Below are 15,106 nucleotides of genomic sequence, written 5' to 3'. Positions count from 1 at the left end.
GACGACAGAGTCCCCCTCCCCAGCCTATTTCTGGATCAAATACTCGAGACCTGGTGGATACTCACGTTCTCGAGTATTTATCCAGGAACAGGCCGGAGTGCCAGGAGGACTCGATAATGTTAGGACTGGGACATTTTCTGCAGCGAGTTCCACGGTCAAGGCAGCATATGTGCGTGTCGTCCTTGACTGCTGTCCTGGAATTATTTGCTGGGCCAATAATGCCCATGAACATTTTTAATTTCTTAAATGATGCAAGAAAAAAGTTGCATGGAACGGCTGACCAGCCAACGTTTGAGCCTGTATTGAGCCAGCCTCAAAGGGTCACACGTGTTTATCCCCCCGCCTCTACCTCCTCAACATGTGAGGGTTACTCATTTACCCAAGACCTATATGAGTTATAATTTGTTTTTTTCTTTATAAAAAGATTTTGTTTCAAAAACATTTAGGCCTTTTTCATATTCTTTTATGAACTCAGGTAAATCTAGACTGTGTCCAATGAGCTAGAGCAAGGTAATGTAAGCTCTTACACTACATTATTTGATAAAATATATCTCAGCAGGTTTTTTATAGTAATTTAAGTGTTCATCAAACAGCGGCCCTTCATCTGTTGGCAAACTACAACTCCCACCATGTCATGTAGTAGGCTGTTAGCTGTAGGCTGTCTGGGAGTTGGAGTTTTGAAACAGCTGGAGGGTCGAGTTTAGCCATCCATGGTCTAGCCATTTGGTAATTTGAGGCCTATAATTACACACGGCCATTGGGCGGCCATGGCTGTATTGTGGACCACCAATGGCCGCAGAGCAGGGGTCAGCTCTGAAATCTTTACTATGGGTCATAGCATACTCTATGTCTGTGCACCTCATAGTAAAGAATTACTAATGTTGCTGGGCAGGCGCTGTGCAATCCAATTTAAATTTAGTGGAGCATTAGGGAGCTCTGGCTAGGAGTGGGCTGACCCTTGAAAAAACCTTAAAACTATTTTCCACACTCTATTCCCCATGGAATTCAGACTACGTAATTAACACTTTCATTCTATATCCCAATGAGGTATTAGTCAGTTTTTTGCAAAATCATTCCTTTAAAAATGTTTGAATGATTTTCCAAAATACCTTAGCTCGCAAGCCAGCGTCAAGGCTCCTCATTATATTGCGAGTCCCTAATCTAATCTAACAATATGGGAACTAACTAACTAGAAAATTATTTTAAATTAATTTAGATAACCATAACCCAAAAATTAACGACGAGTACCACGGATGCTGTTCAGCTGCCATGATAATGCACCCTCTCTACTAATGAAGTAATCGGCAAAGAGTTCTCGAACTGCTAGTCCAGCAGATCCAGGCCTTCCTTGCGGATTATGGTCTAATCCAACAGATGTGGATGGTGGATAAGGGGCCACTTCAGGTTCGGAGGGTGCATCATGAATCCTGGTGAAATTGTGTAAAATCACACATGCCTGTATCACCAGGGTGGCATTTTGCGGACTCATTTGCAAGCATGACAAGAACACTCTCCATTTATTGGACAGTATCCCAAAAGCACATTCTACATATCGACGTGCACGAGACAGACGATAATTAAATATGCGCTTTCGGTCATCCAAATCGCGTCTAGGAAAAGCTCGCATTACATGTGGAGATAATGCAAACCCTTCGTCTGCCACGATTACAAATGGAGCGGCTGAAGCAGAAGATCCGGGTAGTCGTTTGGGCTCTGGCAAGGCAAGTTGGTTGGAGCGAAGCCGTTCACCCATTCTGGAAGAACAGAAGATGCGGGCGTCTGCTGTGCTTCCATAGGCCCCAATATCAACAAAAATAAATCTATAATTACTGTCAACTAATGCCAACAGCACTATAGAAAAATATTGTTTAAAATTAAAATACTGGGACCCTGAGTGAGGCGGTTTCTTAACACGTATGTGTTTTCCATCCAATGCCCCAATGCAGTTTGGAAACTGCGCAGATTGATAAAACCCATCAGCAATTCTAAGCCAATCTTCTGCCTTGGGTTGGGGCATCACCGCATCTCTGAGTCGCTGCCAGATAAGTTGACATGTATGACAGACGATCCCAGATATCGTTGAGATTCCCAGCAGATACTCATAATGCAAAGATGCAAAAGAGTTCCCAGTCGCAAGGAACCTGTGAAGAGAAAAATTACATTATTAAGTTTCTGGTTAAAAAATAAAATAAAAAATTAATAAATAATAAAGGATAGACTAATAAACTTACCTCAACGTGACTAGAAGTCTTTCTTCAGGTGAGATGCTGCGCCTCATGTTGGTGTCCTGGAAAGTGAGCCCAGAACGGAGAGACGCGAGCAACATATCAAATGTCTGTACAGACATACGGCAGTAACCCTGGAATTTATCAGGGTGCTGCCGTAAGTCGAAGTATAATTTGTGAAAGTGGCCCTTCTGGAGACGCTGCGAGACAATGGGATGAACCCACCGCCTCCTCCTCGGTTCTTCAGACAGCATTGCTGGCTGCTGTCCAAATCTGCGAGAAATTAGCCAGTAAAGAAGAACCTCTCGATGATTAGCCATGATAGACCAGAAATATAGCACGAAACAGATGCCGACCAAGCACAAGTCTCACACTAAGCTCTTGGTGCAATCAAAGCCAGACAAAATGTCACTCTAGCTATCTGACAGGAATTATTTATATCCCTTTTTTTTTCTCAGCACAAAGAACTTTATATAAAAATTACAAAGACACCTTCCGTTTTTTAGCGGATCCGCAAAAAACGGAACACCATCCGTTCCGTTTTTTCACGGAACAACGGATCCGCATATTTGCGGATCCGTTAAACACATACGGTCGTGTGAATGAGGCCTCAATGGTATGTCACAATGATTCCCAAGAGTGAAGTGGGTACAAGTCAAGAATGGCGTGGTATTAGCAGGAGATGCTCAAACCCACATGCAGTCGTGCATATATATATATATAGGAGAGCAAATCCTGCACTTGTGGCCGGTTGCTAATGGCGATCCCCAGCAAAAATGCATACGGTGGAGGATGCCCGCAGTGAACCACAAGTACCACAATAGACATCCTACACAAGGTAGAAATTATGTGGATGTGATAAACAATATAACAATATAACAAAATAATAGCAAAGACAGGTGCACTCTGCGGTCTTACTAAACCCTCAAACTGATTTTAAAATTGAGAGATTAGTCAACATGTCCTACGGTGCAGGACATGTCTAAGCCCGGGCACCACGCCAAGGTTTCTCAAGTAGCCCGGGACCTAACACTCTCCTACCTGAGCCGTATGGGCAATACCAGGAGCCAGTGGGCAAATTAGAGGAGCATGAGGCCGAAACAACTCACCAGTTACCTCCAGCATGTAGCCATGCTTGCAATGGGAGGAGGGAGGAGTCTGCGAGTCCCACTCAAGACTGGCTGGTATGGCCCAGGCCTCACAGGTGCACCTAAATGTGGCCTGTAGATGGAAAACAGGCACATTTAAATTGGAACACAGAGAGAGAATGCACCAAACAGATATAACACTGACTATGCTGGCAAGACATGAATGAAGGTATTAAAAGCTGAGACTTTTGCCAATATATTCCAGTCATGGAGATATCGGAGCCCATCATGCACCACATCACGGTTCTCAGCATGGCAAGGGGTCCTAACCGCTGCTCTAACTGTGGTGTGAACACGGTCTGAAGGTGATATAATTCAGCTCGCAGCCAAGCTTCCACACAAATGCCCAGCCCAACATTTAAATTGGAGTTTATACACCTCCAAGAATCTCTATATATACAAACTGAAAAGAATGGCGTGGTATTAGCAGGAGATGCTCAAACCCACATGCAGTCGTGCATATATATATATAGGGGAGCAAATCCTGCACTTGTGGGTACAAGTTACAATTCAGTACATGCATTTTTGAGGGACAAAATAATATACTTTCTATATAGTGCATTTGAACCGTGCAGCAGTTGTGTGCGGTTTTGCTGCAATACCGCAGCTATATAGAGGGACAAACGCTATTGGAACAACTAATTGCAATGAGTGTGATATACCATTTCCCCCCCAACAAACACCTGATTAATGCAGGGGTGTGATATACCTATAATATATTTTCTATATAGTGCATTTGAACTGTGCAGCACGTGTGCGGTTCTGCTGCGATACCGCAGCTATATAGAGGGACAAACTCTATTGGGACAACTAATTGCAATGGGTGTGATATACCAGTTGCCCCCCAAAAAAACTGATTGAGGGGTATGTTATATCTGCATCCACAAAAGACTAATTAAGGGGTTAGATATACCTGCTTCCATCAAATATTGATTGAGGCCTGCAATTAGCCTGCAATGATGACATGTCACATGGGTGCCCACAAGAGAGGAAGAGGAGGAGAGTTCAGAGGGAGAGAAGGAGCACCAGAGAGGGAGGAGAAGAAGGAGAAGCAGGCACAGCTCTCAGGGCACAGGAGGCAAAAAGCATACTGCAAATGTATCTGGAGCTAGCCATCCACCATGTACGGTCAAATCTTGTGCTCCCAGGACACCGGCACATGGCTCCGCAGTATGGGCTTTATTTAATGCGTAAGCTTCTGACAATAGTGTTGCCATCTGCAGCCTATGCTGTCAACGCATAAGTCACGGTAAGCCCAACACTCACCTAGGGACGACCGCCTTAAGAAGGCTCCTGGCCTCCCATCATCGAGCCCAGTGGGAGCAATGCCGTCAGAACCCACAAAGCCACACTCCCAGCGCTCCACACCCTGCCTCTTCTCCTTCTCCTCTCTCCTCCCATTTGTCTTCCCCTCTACCGTCTACCGTACCATCGTCACATTCATCTGGCATAAGGCAGGCTTCCGTGGCCCAAATGTTTGAGCGTAAAAAGATGATGGCGCCGGATAACCCTCTTGCCCAATGGCTGACCGCTGGCTTGTCGGAACTGCTAGCCCGCCAACTACTGCCATATAAACTAGTGGACTCAGAGGCCTTTAGAAAATTTGTGGCCATTTGCACACCACAATGGAAGGTCCCTGGCAGGAAATATTTCTCCCAGAAGGGAATCCCAGAGCTATATGGCCACGTTCAGAGGCAAGTGAATATATCTTTGGCACACAGTCTGGGTGTCAAAATACATCTGACCACAGATACGTCGTCTAGCAAACACGGGTAGGGAAGGTACATAACTGTTACTGCCCACTGGGTGAACCTTCTGATGGCCGTCAAGCATGTAACCTGTGGATTTGGTGTTAACGCCACGGATTGCATGAAGGCCTGCCTCTTCTCCTCCTCCTTCTCCATCCTCTGTCTCCTCCTCGGCTGACTCTTCCTTTTCTACTGCTACCGCCACTTCCACTGCACCCCCCAAGTTCCCCAGAACCTATTCAACGTCCCAGGTGAGACGTTGCCATGCTGTGCTGCGATTGTTGTGCCTGGAAGTCAAGAGCCACACCACCCCTGCACTGCTTTCAGCTCTGCGGTCACAGGCCGATTAGTGGCTAACCCTGCTCAATTTGACAGTTGGTAACATGGTGTGTGACAACGGTGCCAATCTGCTGAGCATGCTGAAACAGGGCAAAATAACACACGTGCCGTGCATGACACATGTCCTGAACTTTGTCGCGCAGCGATTCTTTGCCAAATAACCCGGGGTCCATGACATCTTGCGGCAGGCCAGGAAAATCTCTGGCCATTTTCAAAGATCTTACACGGCCATGGCGACACCACTTGCCCGTCAGACGTCTGGTTTGTGACAGCCCGACGCACTGGAACTCCACCTTGTATATGCTTGATAGGCTGCTCCAGCAGAAACATGCCATTAATGACTACCTGTATGAACTCTGCAGCAGGACAGGTTCTGGGGAGCTTGTTTTATTTTCACCGGGCCAGTGGCTGCTCATGCGCAACGGATGGAGACTTCTGTGGCCGTTTGATGAGGTCACAGCCAGGGAGCCATCAGTGACATTGTACCTTACGCCTTCTTTCTGGAGCATGTATTGCGTTGTGTCATTGATCAAGCCGTCGAGGAGCAGAAGCAGGAAGATGAGGAAGTTGCAATGCTGAATGAATTCCCGGGGGGGGCTACTCCATCTGAGACAAGTCAGCAGGAGTCTGAAGAGGAGTCATAGGAGGATGGTGGCTGGGGGGGGGAGGAGGAGGAGTAATAAGAGCAGGCTTTGAGGGGGACTTCAAACGTTTCAGGGATCCATGGTGTTGTCCGTGGCTGTTGGGAGTAGACCACACATATATTGGCCACCACCCAGAACAAAGACTGGTATATACAGTGGCATAAAAGGCCTTTTCTGTCCGGTGAATACCTAATGTTTGGTGCCTCCACTCTAGTGGCCCACAGTGAAGTGACTGCCTAATGTACCTCCAGCCACAGAATCACAAGTTATTTTGTGTCAGATGAATGCCTAATTTTTTAGGCCTCTACTCTAGTGGCCTACAGTAAAATTTGTATACAGTGACCGCCTAATGTACCTCCAGCCACAGAAAAACAAGTTATTTCTGTCTGGTGAATGCCTAATTTTTGGGGTCTATACTCCAGTGGCCTACAGTTCTATTTTTATCCAGTGATGAGTATGAAGAAACCAGCACTCGCTCAGGTGCACGCTGCCCGGGAGAAGAGTCCACTCCACAATAATCAATCAAGAAAGAATCCCAGCAGCTGTGTCTTCATGCAGATAACTGTTCATTCCATAAATGGAAATGGTCCTACAACCAGGACGCGATTCGGCAATGTGCCTTCATCAACAGGTATACAGTTCTATTTTTATCCAGCGACCGCCTAATGTACCTCCAGCCACAGAATCACAAGTTATTTTCTGTCAGGTGAATTTTTGGGGCCTCTACTCCAGTGGCCTACAGTAAAATTTGTATCCAGTGACCGCCTAATGTACCTCCAACCACATAATCACAAGTTCAAATTGTTAACCATGAACTGGACCCTACAGGGTACCAATTAGTCCATGTCTCTCTCTATAAACTCTATATCATGTCAGTGGCATCATAACCCACTATGGAGCCCTAAAAGGAACCTACCATACCTATAGCATGGGTCTCCCCTAATCCCAGAAGAAAACACCTGTTTAGAAGCATTAAGTTCCATAGGTCAATTCATAATTCCAACATCATAGCAGATAATGCGGCAACATTGTAAAAATAAATATTGTTATCACTAATGCACACATAGGGGGGAATTAATCAGGAGGGTAGTATTTAAAGTCAGTTTTGCTTGAGTCTGCGATTTTGCAGGCGATTGTCGGGAAGGAACTGTTCCTTCCCGGCAATCGCCTGCTTATTAGTGGAGGAGACCACTGCTATTACATGCAGCGATCTCCTCCACAGTATGGGGAGGAGCGATCGCTAATGTCGTCACTCATCTTCATACTGAATCATTGTTTGCTGGCAGCAGACCATGATTAGACAGCATGACTTGCTGCCAGCAAACAATGAATTTTAAGCATGCTTAAAAATCTTGATTGCCCGATGAACAAGCATTTGCTCATTCATTGGGTAATCGGCGGCAGTATATTACATGGCCAACCATCAGCCTATGTAATATAGCCCTAAGGCTTACATTACACTGGTCAATTGTTGGCCATATCATCGCTAACAAGCTTTCATAGGTTCGCTCATTAGCGATGATCTGGCAGTATAATACTGCCACCATGGCAATCGGAATCTATCAGCATGCTTAAAAATCATTGTTTGCTGGTGTCAGATTGTGCTGTTCAATCACAATCTGCTCCCGACAAATAATGATTCAGTATGGGGATGAGAAATAGCATTAGCACTCACTCCTCATTGTACTGTGGAGGAGATCACTGCATGTAATAGTAGTGGTCTCCTCCACTGACGAGCAGGCGATTGCCGGGAAGGAACACTTGCTTCCCGACAATCACCTGCAAATTCTGTGCATGTAATATAAGCCTAACACTTCTTCTTAATGGCTTATTCTGCAAATTCACCTGGAATGACGTTCTAAACAACAAAAATATATAAACGGGACCTTGATGAAGGAAAAAAATTCAGGCTAAGAGTAGAAAAACATCAAAGACCAAAGAGTTAGCGGTGTTTTTATAATTGATAGTCTCATTTTGGACTAGTATATGACACCTTCAAAATAATAGCATCTTTTGATCTACGTGATTAATCACAATAATGCAAATGATTTCACACATACTGGATCATCTGCTGTTATCACAGTGATTTAAATAAATAGCAGATGAAAGCACTGCTGGTGGGAAACATAACAGAAAAATAGAAAAACAGATAACATCTTCAAAAACCTAAAAATCAATTAAAACTCCTTTATACAATATAACTTACATGAGCTTTACCAATGCAGGTAATAATCACAAAATATAATACCTGGGCATTGTGGTGATCAGTGACTGGCAGCCACAATGATGGTGATGATTGGGGAAAGCTTAAAGCACAATTAGAAGCGGTGAGCAAGCAGGAAATTACCGTGAAGAGACCGTTTTTGTTTTTCCATCAACATATCAACTATCTTAATGGAACCATCTCAGTGCTTATACTGTATGGTATAACTTTAAAAAAAAATTGAGGAGGGGTGGAAAAAAAATCAAAAATCTCGGGTTTTGTTTCACAGTCTACCCTGTTATAAATAACTTAACTTTATTCTCTGTGTCAGTATGATTGCAGTGAAAAAAACATTTTTCAAAATTATCTATATATACACATATATATATATATATATATATATATATATATATATACTGTATATATATTTGCTAGCAGAAGGACCCGGCTTCACACAGGTATATTTCATCTATTTAATTTTATGTTTGTGTGTGTCATTAAAAGATATTGACAGTATCCCCCATAACCCCTTAACAGTGAACTCCATAGTCCCACACCCCTTAACACTACCCCCCCCCCCCCACAGTGCCCTGCCACCTTAAATTGGGACCTCCACAGCAGCCCATCCCCTTAACTTTGACCTTCACAGCAGCCCGCCCCTTTAACAGTGAGTTTCACAGCACCCAATCCTTTGACAGTGACCTCCTCAGGGGCCCGCCCCCTTAACAGTGACTTCTACAGCACCCCGCCCCTTAACACTGACCTTCATAGGGGACCATCCCCTTATCTGTGACCTCCACTGTTCCATGCCACCTTAACAGAGACCTTCACAACACCTGTCCCTTTAACAGTGACCGCCACAGTACCCCACTCCCTTAACAGTGACCTCACAGTACCCTGCTGCCTTAACAGTGACCTCCACAGCATTTGCCCCTTTAATAGTGGCCCCTGCCCCCTTAACAGTGACCTCCACAGTGCCCTGCCCCTTTAATGCTATGGCTACACGACGACATGTGTTGCTCAACAATTTGTCTCAACAATTTTTATAATGATAGGCTATAGCAGTGGTGGCGAACCTATGGCACGGGTGCCAGAGGCGGCACTCAGAGCCCTATCTGTGGGCACCTGTGCCCTGGAAAAAGTCTATGGTGTACCAATTGTCACGCTGCGACATGCTGTGACTGCGACACATGCAAGATGGATTTTTATGTGACTGTCGCGTCGCAGTATGTTGCATGTCGCAGTGCAACACCATAGACTATCATTATAAGACACTGATGTCGCACGACACATGTAGCAGTGTAGTTATGACCTATGCGTCGTGCGACTTTTTTTCGCACGACACAAGTCGTCATGTAGCCCTAGCCTAAAGTTGACCTACAGCAGTGAAGAAAAATGGCTGGGTTGTTATGGAAACCTGGTGTGAAACTGTGTGTATGTGACCGTGTGTATGGCAGTTGGGATATGAGTGAAATACTTGCAGGCTTCTATTGACTAATGCAGGTAATGTTTTGCGAATATCTCAGGAACGGTACGTCCTAGAAAGCTGAGACCCGGACACCCGTGTGCCAAATTTGGTGAAGATCAGTTCAGTCATTTGGTTGCTCATAAAGAACAGACAGACAGAAACTCATTTAAATATACATATATATATATATATATATATACTGTATATATATATATATATATATATATATATATACACTAACCTAAAGAATTATTAGGAACACCATACTAATACGGTGTTGGACCCCCTTTTGCCTTCAGAACTGCCTTAATTCTACGTGGCATTGATTCAACAAGGTGCTGATAGCATTCTTTAGACATGTTGGCCCATATTGATAGGATAGCATCTTGCAGTTGATGGAGATCTGAGGGATGCACATCCAGGGCACGAAGCTCCCGTTCCACCACATCCCAAAGATGCTCTATTGGGTTGAGATCTGGTGACTGTGGGGGCCATTTTAGCACAGTGAACTCATTGTCATGTTCAAGAAACCAATTTGAAATGATTCGAGCTTTGTGACATGGTGCATTATCCTGCTGGAACTAGCCATCAGAGGATGGGTACATGGTGGTCATGAAGGGATGGACATGGTCAGAAACAATGTCGTGGCATTTAAACAATGGCCAATTGGCACTAAGGGGCCTAAAGTGCGCCCAGAAAACATCCCCCACACCATTACACCACCACCACCAGCCTGCACAGTGGTAACAAGGCATGATGGATACATGTTCTCATTCTGTTTACGCCAAATTCGGACTCTACATTTGAATGTCTCAACAGAAATCGAGACTTATCAGACCAGGCAACATTTTTCCAGTCTTCAACTGGAATTTTGGTGAGCTTGTGCAAATTATAGCCTCTTTTTCCTATTTGTAGTGGAGATGAGTGGTACCCAGTGGGGTCTTCTGCTGTTGTAGCCCATCCGCCTCAAGGTTGTGAGTGTTGTGGCTTCACAAATGCTTTGCTGCATACTTCGGTTGTAACAAGTGGTTATTTCAGTCAACGTTGCTCTTCTATCAGCTTGAATCAGTCGGCCCATTCTCGTCTGACCTCTAGCATCAACAAGGCATTTTCGCCCACAGGACTGCCGCATACTGGATGTTTTTCCCTTTTCACACCATTCTTTGTAAACCCTAGAAATGGTTGTGCGTGAAAATCCCAGTAACTGAGCAGATTGCGAAATACTCAGACCGGCCCATCTGGCGCCAACAACTATGCCACGCTCAAAATTGCTTAAATCACCTTTCTTTCCCATTCTGACATTCAGTTTGGAGTTCAGGAGATTGTCTTGACCAGGACCACAACCCTACATGCATTGAAGCAACTGCCATGTGATTGGTTGACTAGATAATTGCATTAATGAGAAATAGAACAGGTGTTCCTAATAATTCTTTAGGTGAGTGTATATATGATACTAGCAGAAGGACTCGGCTTCGGCTTTCATTTAATGTTTGTGTGTGTCGTTAAAAGATATTGACAGTATCTCCCATAATAGTGACCTCTACAGTACCCCGACCCCTTAGCAGTAAACTCAACAGCCCCCCACCCCTTTACACTGACCCCCACAATGCCCCGCCATTTTAAAATGGGGCCTCCACAGCAGTCCATCCCCTTAACTTTTACCTTCACGCACTTCCGGATCCACACTTCTCTTCTGCAAAAAAATAGAACATTTCCTATTCTTGTCTGCAATTGAGGACAAAAAAAGGCATTTTCTATGAGAGTGCCATCGATGTGCGGTTGACAACATGCGGAACGCACATTGCCGGGTCCGTGTTTTGCAGATCCGCAAAACACATACGGACGTGTGAATGGACCCTTAGGGCCTGCAAGCCTCTATTGGCTAAGGGACATGTGACTGTGTGTATGGCAGTTGGGATATGAAGAGAAAGACTTGCAAGCTTGTATTGGCTATTGCAGGTAATTTTTTGGGAATGTATCAGGAACGGTATGTCCTAGAGAGCTGAGACCCCGTCTAAAACCTTCCCGGACACCTGATGTACCTGTGTGCCAAATTTGGTGAACATCACTCCAGTCCTTTGGTCGCGCATAAAGAAAGTTTTAAAAGATCACGATTACCTGATGCACATACCCTGTGCAGATAGCACATATATAAACATTCAAGTAGCTCTTTAATCCCAGCTGGGATGAAAGCTCCTGCTCCAGCAATCTAGCAGGAGCAGGTCAGGTCTCGGCTGTGAGACACAGAGGAGTGCCTGAGGGGAAGAGGCGGTTAATTACCACTCTTGCCTTCTCCAGTGTCGGCAGAAGAGAACCACACGAGCGCAGGGAGGGAAAGCAGGAAGCAGCCAAGCCACTTTCTCTGTAATTCCTGGCGGTCACATGACCACCGGGGGTGTCAGGGGCAGGAGCAGAGCTGCAGGGTCTAAGGAGACCCTGATCAGCTCTGCCTGTGTGTCATGTTTTCCTGTGGATGCCCCAGTTACAGAGGAAACAGTGGGAAAAAATTTTTGAAAAAAAGTCAGTCAGTCTTTTAATGACCTCCTGGGGGGACATATTATGGGCCGAAACTAAATTAAAATATAAGTAAAAATAACTAAATAAATACAAATAAAAAAATGTTACAAAAAAGGTTTAAATGCAGTCACTAACAGAACCATCACCATAGTTGCCCCGTTCACTCAAAGCTATACATGTTATATATGAAAACGATTGTCACAAAATAGGGAACCCATTGCAATAATACATTTTTGTGTCAGTTTAAATATTTAAGAAATAAAAAGCTTTAATTAAAAAAAAATACTTTTTAATAATAATTAGCAGGTTTCCTCCAAATAATAAAAAAAAAAGGGGAAAGAAACCTGCTACATTAGAACTACTCAGTTTTGTCATTGTAATCTGACTAATACATGTCTTAGGGTAAATACACAGGGGTAGGGGAATAAATATAGAGGGTGTAGAAGTAGTAGTCACTACTACTTTTGGGTCTGATGGGGCCCAAAGATACTTCTGACACCAGTATTAAAGAAAGAACACAGTAGATGGGGACCCTGTTCCAAATTCTGCACTAGGGTGCAGGATCTTCCAGCTAGGTTTCTGCACAGGGGTCCAATTTGCTATGGAATATTTCCACAATACACGGTATCTGCAAACAATCTGTGGGGGAACCCACAAGACGAATTAACACCAAATTATATAGATTTTGGTTTGAATTTTCCTGCAGATTATGCAAAAAAGAAAACTACTTGCCTGCTACTGCATTGTGCTGTGGATTTTCTGTCCGCCTAGTATTTTGCATGTGTATTTACCCATATCAGGCTGCTGTGTATAAGCTCTGCATTAAAAGTCATTAGATGTAGAAGCAGATTTGTAATATGGCCTACTTGTGACCAGGCTTAGCTGTGCCAGCAATGTACAGTCAGGGGTGCACCTAGCCTTTCTGCTGCCTGAGGTGAAAACTGAAACGCAACCCAACCCCCCCCCCCCAATGCCAATTCTTAACCTAACCCCTTTACCACAATGAAAGCGCTCATTGCCCATGGCCCTTCTGCTGCCCCCATATTACCCCTACCTGGTGCTGCCTGAGGCAATCGCCTCACCTGGCCTCATTGGTGGTGCACCCCTGTGTATAGTAGCCTACAATGTAACTTGCCACCTCAGGCCAATGATCCGTTTGATCGTTCCAGGTTTATACAAGCACTAAAAAAACTATCTGAAGCACTTGGAACCTTTAATAGAGGGAGATGTTTGCTGTAAATGGTGGAAGGAACAAGGTAACATAATTTCCCTTATGGAAAATGTAGTGTTCACGTGTGTCACTGGATTTCTAAACACCATCTGAGACGATGAAGTATTTTAAATTATTGTGACCTACGTCAAAGCTCATATAGTACAGTATTTACATTAGAGCCTAATGACAAATGCCATATTTTATTGGTCATCAAACCAGTAGAAAACCAAGAAAACTGATCATTTTATTTTGACCATCATTATTTGAAGACAGACAACCAGATTCCACCTTTTATTTTTTTGGGAAAATGCTTTGTGCAATTAAGCTAGTTTTTCTATGTATCAGTTTTGATAAATCCCACCAAATATATGTTTCACAGATATGGAGTTTGAAAATGCATAAAATTATTGAGCTCAATAAATCTTATCATATTAAGAAAAATGTATTACTCCTAGAGTGCTGAGTTTTTTTTTCTTATATAGTGCCAAGATATTCTGCAGTGCTATACAGAGATTGTCATCACTCTCATTGATCCCTGTACCCATGTACAATTTAATTTCCCTATCTCAGAAATACAAAATGTGGCCAATTTCATTAAGTCAATTAACCTTTCAATATGTTTTTGAAATGTAGGAGGAAATCACAGTACCAAGAGGAAACCCAAGCAAACTGGATTAGAACAAATGGTCAGATTTGAAACCAGGACCCTAGTAGGGCTGGGCAATATGGCCTAAAATCTATATTGCAATATAATTTGAAGCATGTGCGATATAACGATATATTGCAATATAACGATGTATCACGATATATTATTTTCTTCTGTATGTATGCAAATTACATTGCCATCATCATCCATGTCCCCCGGCCAGTGCCATCAGCCCCATGCCATTGCCATTTTCCATCATCCATGTCCCCCAGCCAGCGCCATCAGCCCCATGCCATTGCCATATTATCCATATCCCCCAGCCAGAGCCATTAGCCCCATGCTATTGCTACCATCATCATGTCCCCCAGCCAGCGCCATCAGCCCTATGCCATAGCCATCCACCCCCCAGTAGATTCTGGCCCCTGCTAATATACTTGCCTTTCCTGCATGGTGCGTAGCTGGATTATGGAGTCCGCAGGAGATGGACCGCGTCTTCTTCCCAGCATGCACTGGGAGGGACATGACGTCACACACAGCGTCAGCCAGCACGCTGACGATGTGTGCACACAAGGCCCTGGCCAGTGCAGCATGGTGCAGAGTTGGGAGGCCATGGAGCGGTGAGTGAGAAGCTTCTTCAATTCACTACCTCTCCGTGGTCATCTATCGCAATATGGCGATATAGCTAAAATCTATATTGTTGCCTGAATTTATGGCGATAATATTGTATATCGTTTATATCACCCACTCCTAGACCCTAGCACTACAAGGCAACAGTGTTAACCTCTGAGCCACTATGCTAACTTATGTCTAGAAATTGACATTGACATTTCAGAAATTGACATAATGTTACATTGCTGGTACAGCAGTGGATCCTCCAATATGGGTTGAGGCTAAACTGGGGATTATGCATTCTTGTCCCTTTACCCCAACAAGGAGGGATGGACTCTCCCCCACT

The sequence above is a fragment of the Bufo gargarizans genome, chromosome 4 (genome assembly GCF_014858855.1).
Source record: "Bufo gargarizans isolate SCDJY-AF-19 chromosome 4, ASM1485885v1, whole genome shotgun sequence".
NCBI lineage: Eukaryota > Metazoa > Chordata > Amphibia > Anura > Bufonidae > Bufo > Bufo gargarizans.
This window is presented reverse-complemented; position numbering follows the sequence as displayed.